The sequence below is a fragment of the Citrus clementina genome, unplaced genomic scaffold (genome assembly GCF_000493195.1).
Source record: "Citrus clementina cultivar Clemenules unplaced genomic scaffold, Citrus_clementina_v1.0 scaffold_8, whole genome shotgun sequence".
NCBI classification, from domain to species: domain Eukaryota; kingdom Viridiplantae; phylum Streptophyta; class Magnoliopsida; order Sapindales; family Rutaceae; genus Citrus; species Citrus x clementina.
This window is the reverse complement of record NW_006262022.1, coordinates 13,744,422-13,750,955: the sequence shown is the minus strand read 5'-3', so window position 1 is coordinate 13,750,955 and position 6,534 is coordinate 13,744,422. Positions and strand designations below refer to the sequence as shown.

At 32.1% G+C, this 6,534-nt stretch overlaps 1 pseudogene; it reads left to right on the top strand.

Moving 5' to 3' along the window:
* Window positions 1–2,042: 2,042 nt before the first annotated feature.
* On the top strand, window positions 2,043–6,138 carry LOC18033596 (annotated as a pseudogene).
* The last annotated feature ends 396 nt before the right edge of the window (window positions 6,139–6,534 follow it).

Genomic DNA, 6,534 nt, shown 5'->3' with positions numbered 1-6,534 from the left:
ATACATGCATGTATCTCATATATGCAAGGAATAAAAAAATTAAAGAAAAGCATTGTAGTTGTGGCAACCAAACATTAAAATAAATAAATAAAAAACTTGGAGCAACTAGTAAGGAGCAACCGGTTGCACCTTAAATAATTTAAAAAATACCAAGTAATATAATAAATAAATAAAATAATAATTATTTTAGTAATAAAGGTCACATAATAATAAAAAAATAGTTTTATAATAGTAAAAAATTAGTTTTATGTCTATTGGTTCATAATTTGTATATTTTTCAGAATTACAAGTTAATGGTCGCAAGTTTCATGTTCATTGTCCTAGGTTTCAGGTTCCTTTGGTTTCAAGTCTAATGGTCCAAATATCAAGGTTCATGGTTTTTGTTTCATGTTTATTGGTTGATAAATTCCATAATTTTCAGGATTGCAAGTTAATGATCTTAGATTTCATGTTCATTGGTCTAAGTTTCAAGTTTCTTTGGTTTCAAGTCTAATGGTCCAAGTATCAAGATTAATGGTCGGTGTTTCATGTTTATTGGTCCATAAATTCCATGATTTTCAGGATTGAAAGTTAATGATCCTAAGTTTCATGTTCATTGCCTAAGTTTCAAGTTTAATGGTTTAAGAATCAAGATTAATGGTCCATGTTTCATATTTTGTCAGTTCATAAATTCCTTGATTTTCAAGATTGCAAGTTAATGATCCCAAGTTTCATATTTATTACCCTGCGTTTCAATTTCCTTTGGTTTCAAGTTTAATGGTGCCAATATCAAGTTAATGGCATGTGTTTTATGTTTATTGGTCTATAAATTTTATGATTTTTAGGATTGCAAGTTAATGATCCCAAGTTTCATGTTCATTGCCTTGCGTTTCAAGTTACTTTGGTTTCACGTTTAATGGTCTCAATATCAAGTTAATGGTAGGTGTTTCATGTTTATTGGTCCATAAATTCTATGATTTTTAGGATTGCAAGTTAATGATCCCAAGTTTCATGTTCATTGCCCTGAGTTTCAAGTTACTTTGGTTTCAAGTTTATTGATCTCAATGTCAAGTCAATTGTAGGTGTTTCATGTTTATTGGTCCATAAATTCCATGATTTTCAGGATTGTAAGTTAATAATCCTAAGTTTTATGTTCATTGCCCTAAGTTTCGAGTTACTTTGGTTTCAAGTTTAATGGTCCCAATATCAAGTAAATGGTAGTGTTTCATATTTATTGGTCTATAAGTTGCATGATTTTCAGAATTGTAAGTTAATGCTCCCAAATTTCATGTTTGTTACCCAAAGTTCCGAGTTACTTTGGTTTTAAGTTTAATGGTCAATGTGTTAGGATTAATAGTAAGTGTTTCATACTTATTGGTTCATGATTTGCATGAATTTTAAGATTGCAAGTTAATGATCCCAAGTTTTATGTTCGTTGCCCAACGTTTCAAGTTAATTTGAATTAAAGTTTAATGGTCTTAGTGTCAAGAATACTCATAGGTGTTTCATATTTATTGGTCCATGATTTGCATGATTTTTAAGATTGTCAGTTAATGATCTCAAGTTTCATATTCATTGTCCTAAGTTTCAAGTTACTTTGGTTTCAAGTTTAATGATCGTAATATCAAGATTAATGGTAGCCGTTTCATATTTATTGGTCTATGATTTGTATGATTCTTTAAATTATAAGTTTATGATCCCAAGTTTCATGTTCGTTGTCCAAAATTTTAAGTTACTTTAATTTTAAGTTTAATGGTCCTAATATTAAGATTAATGGAATATGTTTTATATTTATTGGTCCAAAGTTTCAAGTTACTGTTTTAAAGATTTCCATTTCTTACAAATTTTTTATTATTTAACATCAAAATGAATCTCAGCCATTGAATCCACTCCATTTAATCTAACGATAATGTTTTATGCATGTATGAGATACATGCATGTACTGTAGCTGCCCCCAATTTTGAAGTTAGGCTCAGTATGAATCGAAGTAATTTAAAGGAATGCAAAGCATTGTCGTCTTGCTCAGTTGTGCAATTAAAGAATGTGCGACGAGGCCCATTTTGTTCGTTAAAATGTTCTTACACGTGGCTCTCTTTCATCTCTCTGTCTCTCCTGCTTTCTTCCGAGTGTCCACCCTGAAATCTAAAGTTACCCAAAAACAGAATAATCACAGGGGTCTCCCTTTCTTGCACCGCTTTTGGAATTTTTTTCTTCGTCTTGAATAACGATACGATGACGAAAACTAAGAGCATTTTGAATAGAAAGATAGAAATTGAGAGCGTAAATGCAAATGCAAATGCAAACGATTGGTGGAATAAGATCAATGAATCGGATGAATGGCAAAGCGGCATTTTCTACGCCTTGTGTGCTGCTTATGTGTTAGTCTCCCTTGTTGCTTTGGTGCTCTCGATTTCTCTCTATTGTTACTCTTTTATTAGTACTTTCAATGTGATATGATAAAATTAAATTATTTTATTTCTCATTTTGGACCACTTTCAATTTGTCATTCTAATTTTACGAACTATTATTGTTATTTTTATTGTTATGAGTTTAAAAAAATGGTGGAAAATAAAATTTAAATCTGGATGAATTTGAAACAATCACCTGCTAAGTAATGGAAGACAAGATCTTTTGAAGTTTTTTTCGTTTTTTTTCGTGTTAAAGTAAAACTCCTGTCATTCTTTCTAGTGTTTTAGATTTTTAGTTTGTTTGAATTTTGACCAAATTTTCTTTTATCCTCCATGAGATGCAACAAAATGTTGCTTGACATTGAAGCATTTAATTAAGTACTTCTCTGCCATTGGCATTAGTATTTGCGAATAATAAGATCCCGTTTCTTTAATGTTTGATTTGTTTTTCTGAGATTAATTATTTCTGAAATAATTAGAATCTTAAAGAAAATAATTTTCTTATGAAAGTGTATAACAAATGAGAGGCTTGAACATTTTATATGCATCTAGTTATATCTTAGTGATCATTTAGCTTTGCAAAGCATTTAAAATATAGATTGTTTTCGTGCGAGCATGTAAGTTTAATGGTAATGCATTTCAGAGGAGACAGCAGGTCACTAGTCTTAGATTTCCAACGTTGTCGGTCAATTTTGATTCATCTATCATCTAGTCAAATGGTAAAATTGTTATCGGGTTTTTGCATTAGCTTGAATAACTTTGCTGTGATCTTAAGTTACTGCACACTAATCTTATTACTCAAAATAGGGGTTTACTGGATTTGTTCAACTACAGTGTGTAGTGAATTTTGCTTCTTGGTCAGTTCATATTCTCATAATTTCAGATGAAGTGTGCAGAAAAAATGTATATATATTGGAACATATTATTCGTTACATGAAAATTGCACATAGGAGAAATATTCATGTGCTTGTATATATTTTCTGATTAGACTATGTCACTTACATGTGTGGTGAGGGAATTTGGTTAACATCATGAAACTAAAAAAAGGATATGCATATAAACCAAAAGCCGACATAATTATGGGTGGTAAATAGCAGTTCATAATGGTTACTTTTTCTACTTTCAGGTACAACTTGTCCGCATTCAACTGAGATTACCAAATTATGGGTGGACGATACAAAAGGTTTTCCACCTGATGAATTTCATTGTGAATGGATGTAAAGGATGTTAAAACATTTTTCATAGTTTTTACCTAAATCTGTCAGGTGAGGTTGCTCTAATTTGGTTCCAATTTTAACAGTACGGGCTATCCTTTTTGGTTTATACAAGAGAGTGTTTCTTCTGAGGCCAAAGGTATGTTGCTCTGGAGAATTATGGTGACCAGTACTCCAGCATTATGTATTATTTAATATCCTAATTGACTGCTATTATGTTCTGATATTTTGTGGATTAATAATTGAATTCTAGAGCTTTTTAGAAAGGAACTTTTGGTTTGTACAGCAGATATGTCAGATACTCTTAGAGTTGGCCAATGGGCTGTGCCAGCCCATGGGACCATGGGCACAACATGGTCCATTGCATGTACGGCACGAGGCACATGCTGTGCTCAACACACAACATGTGCCTTGAGCTTCTCATTATTTTAAACATCTAAATATGTCTTGAGCTTCTGAATCATGCAGCAATATGAGGATGCATGACTTCTGTGAGAATGCATACATGAGAAATTGATTGATTATTTTCCTTTTCATAGTACTAAGCTAAAAGGATTTTGGGTTAATACAACTGATATTTTAAAGTTAAAGAATGAGATGTGAAAGAATGTAAAATATAGAAATTGCTTCTGGTTACAATCTGCAAAGTTGACTAGAAGTTCAAGTATTTGCAGTTTTAACTTGAAAAGCTATTTGTACATGTACATGGTAAAGTTTATTGGTTACAAATAGCATTTTCAATTGGAAGATATGATGCTAGAGGGAAAAATGGTTCTTCTTTACAATGTGTAAGGTAAAGTGAGCTTATATTTGAGATGTTCCTTGTATGCCACCTTCTATTTGGGAGTTGCCTATGTAGTATGGGTGTCTCGTGGTTGGAGGGTGATAGTATTCATGTTCCTTGAATCGAAAGTTAGCATAAACAACAAATTCAAAATCAGCAACTGAGGCAATAAATAGTATTTAGATATTTTACTTTCCTGTTTATTCTTCATAAAATTGACAAATAGAGCAATTAATTGCAAGCATGGGCACACTTCCCCACATGAGCTTGTGTTTTATAAGTAGCTGTCCTTTGGTGCATCTCTGTTCCTTAAATTTGGTTCATCTCTATTTTTTGGCAATCCCCTATGAGTTTGTTTCACATGTCATATTAATTTCGTTGACCTGCACTGCCTTAAATTATTGTCCTCGTACAGGAGCTTGAAATGGTGCTTCTGGATCTTCCCTCCCTTCTGTGCTTTTCAACTTATACTTTGCTTGTATTATTCTCAGCCGAGATATATCACCAGGTAGATAACGTAGCTATGCATTCTTGAATAAGCTATTAGGTGCCACATTGACATTGATGGACTTCTATTGTTATTATTTCAGGCAAGAAGCCTTTCCACTAATAAACTCAGGCCTGCATATTATATCGTCAATGCAATTGTGTACTTCATACAAGTGAGAGAAACAATCCAATTTCTTATTATTCATAATTTGTCCAGAAAGAAATTTTCCATACCTTGCACTGCTAATTACACATCTTGAATGTTATTATTTGTTGATTGTCTTATGATAAACAGGTGTGCATCTAGATTTATGTAAGATTAAGCCAGAGCCATGCTTCAGTGCGAGTTGCTGAACTTTTTCTTTCAGGTAAATGTTGATTGTTCAATTTCAGTACAAAACTTGTGAGTTGAGTTGAAGGAGTGTATAGTTATTTATAATGACTGCTTATAAGGCCGATCAATTGATTAATTTAGAGGAAGCAACATACACGTGGAAACACTGGCCCTTGGGTTAAATATTCATGCAGTTACTTCATTCTCTGCTGCATTGGGATTCTTGATATATGGTGGCAGGTAATGGTTGGTTACAACATAAGATGGTTCTCATATTGTTGCAATATTTCACACAATTTATTTATTTTCCAATCCATTTTAGGTTATTTGTCATGCTCAATGCTTCCCCATTGAATCTAGGGATCGTCAGAAAAAGCTGTATGAGGTTTGTAACTGAGAAATTGTACAAATTGCATAGCTGCTTCTAGAACTTTGTTATTATATCCCTAAAAAAAATTTCACATTATGTTTTTATGCATTGCTTGCATAGGGGTTGCGGGTTTCTGCAATTGTTAGCATGTGAGAACAGGTTATAAGTAAAAAAGATAATAATGAGCAGGAGTGATTTTAATGTTGAGGGAAATGAGACCAAAGTCTAGAAGCTGGTTAATGTGCTTGGAATGACCAAAAGACCTTGATACTTACATTTTCAAATGACAGGTTGGCTTTGTCACAGGAATTTTCTGTACCTGTTTCTTGATAAGATGCATTGCGGTAAGCCTCGCTTGTTTTCTGGAAAAATATCATGTAAGCCAGAATATGGAGCTTTAATGTTGGCATATTTTTTTGCTTCTTGTTTTAGGTTGCTGTCTCTGCTTTTGAAAAGAGTGCTGATTTCGATGTCCTAAATAATCCTATTTTACATCTCATCTACTACATGGCAAGTTTCTGATTCTTAGTGATATACATAATTGTTTCAAAGCAAATAGAACTTTGGGTCATGTTGTTCGTTCTTATCCATTTCAAATTTCTGTATAGTTCGCTATTCAGCTATTATCTTTTCTGGTGGTTGGAGATTTGTATTTTTAATTAAATGCATATGCATATCATCAGCAGTAAGGAAATAAGAAGAGAGAAAATTGGAAGAAAGTAGAAAATAGTACATTAAAAGTGTGTTTGAAATTGAGGTTGGAAATTTATAACTTAACAGTTACAACACTAAAGTGTTTGGTAAACACTAACTGCTGTAGTTTGGATGTTATGTTAATATGATTTTTCACTTGTATGATGAAAAATTTATTATATCTTTAATAATTTTGTCAAAATTATTATTTAAAATTTATATTTATTACATATTGTTAATTTTTGTTTCATAATTACAATTTT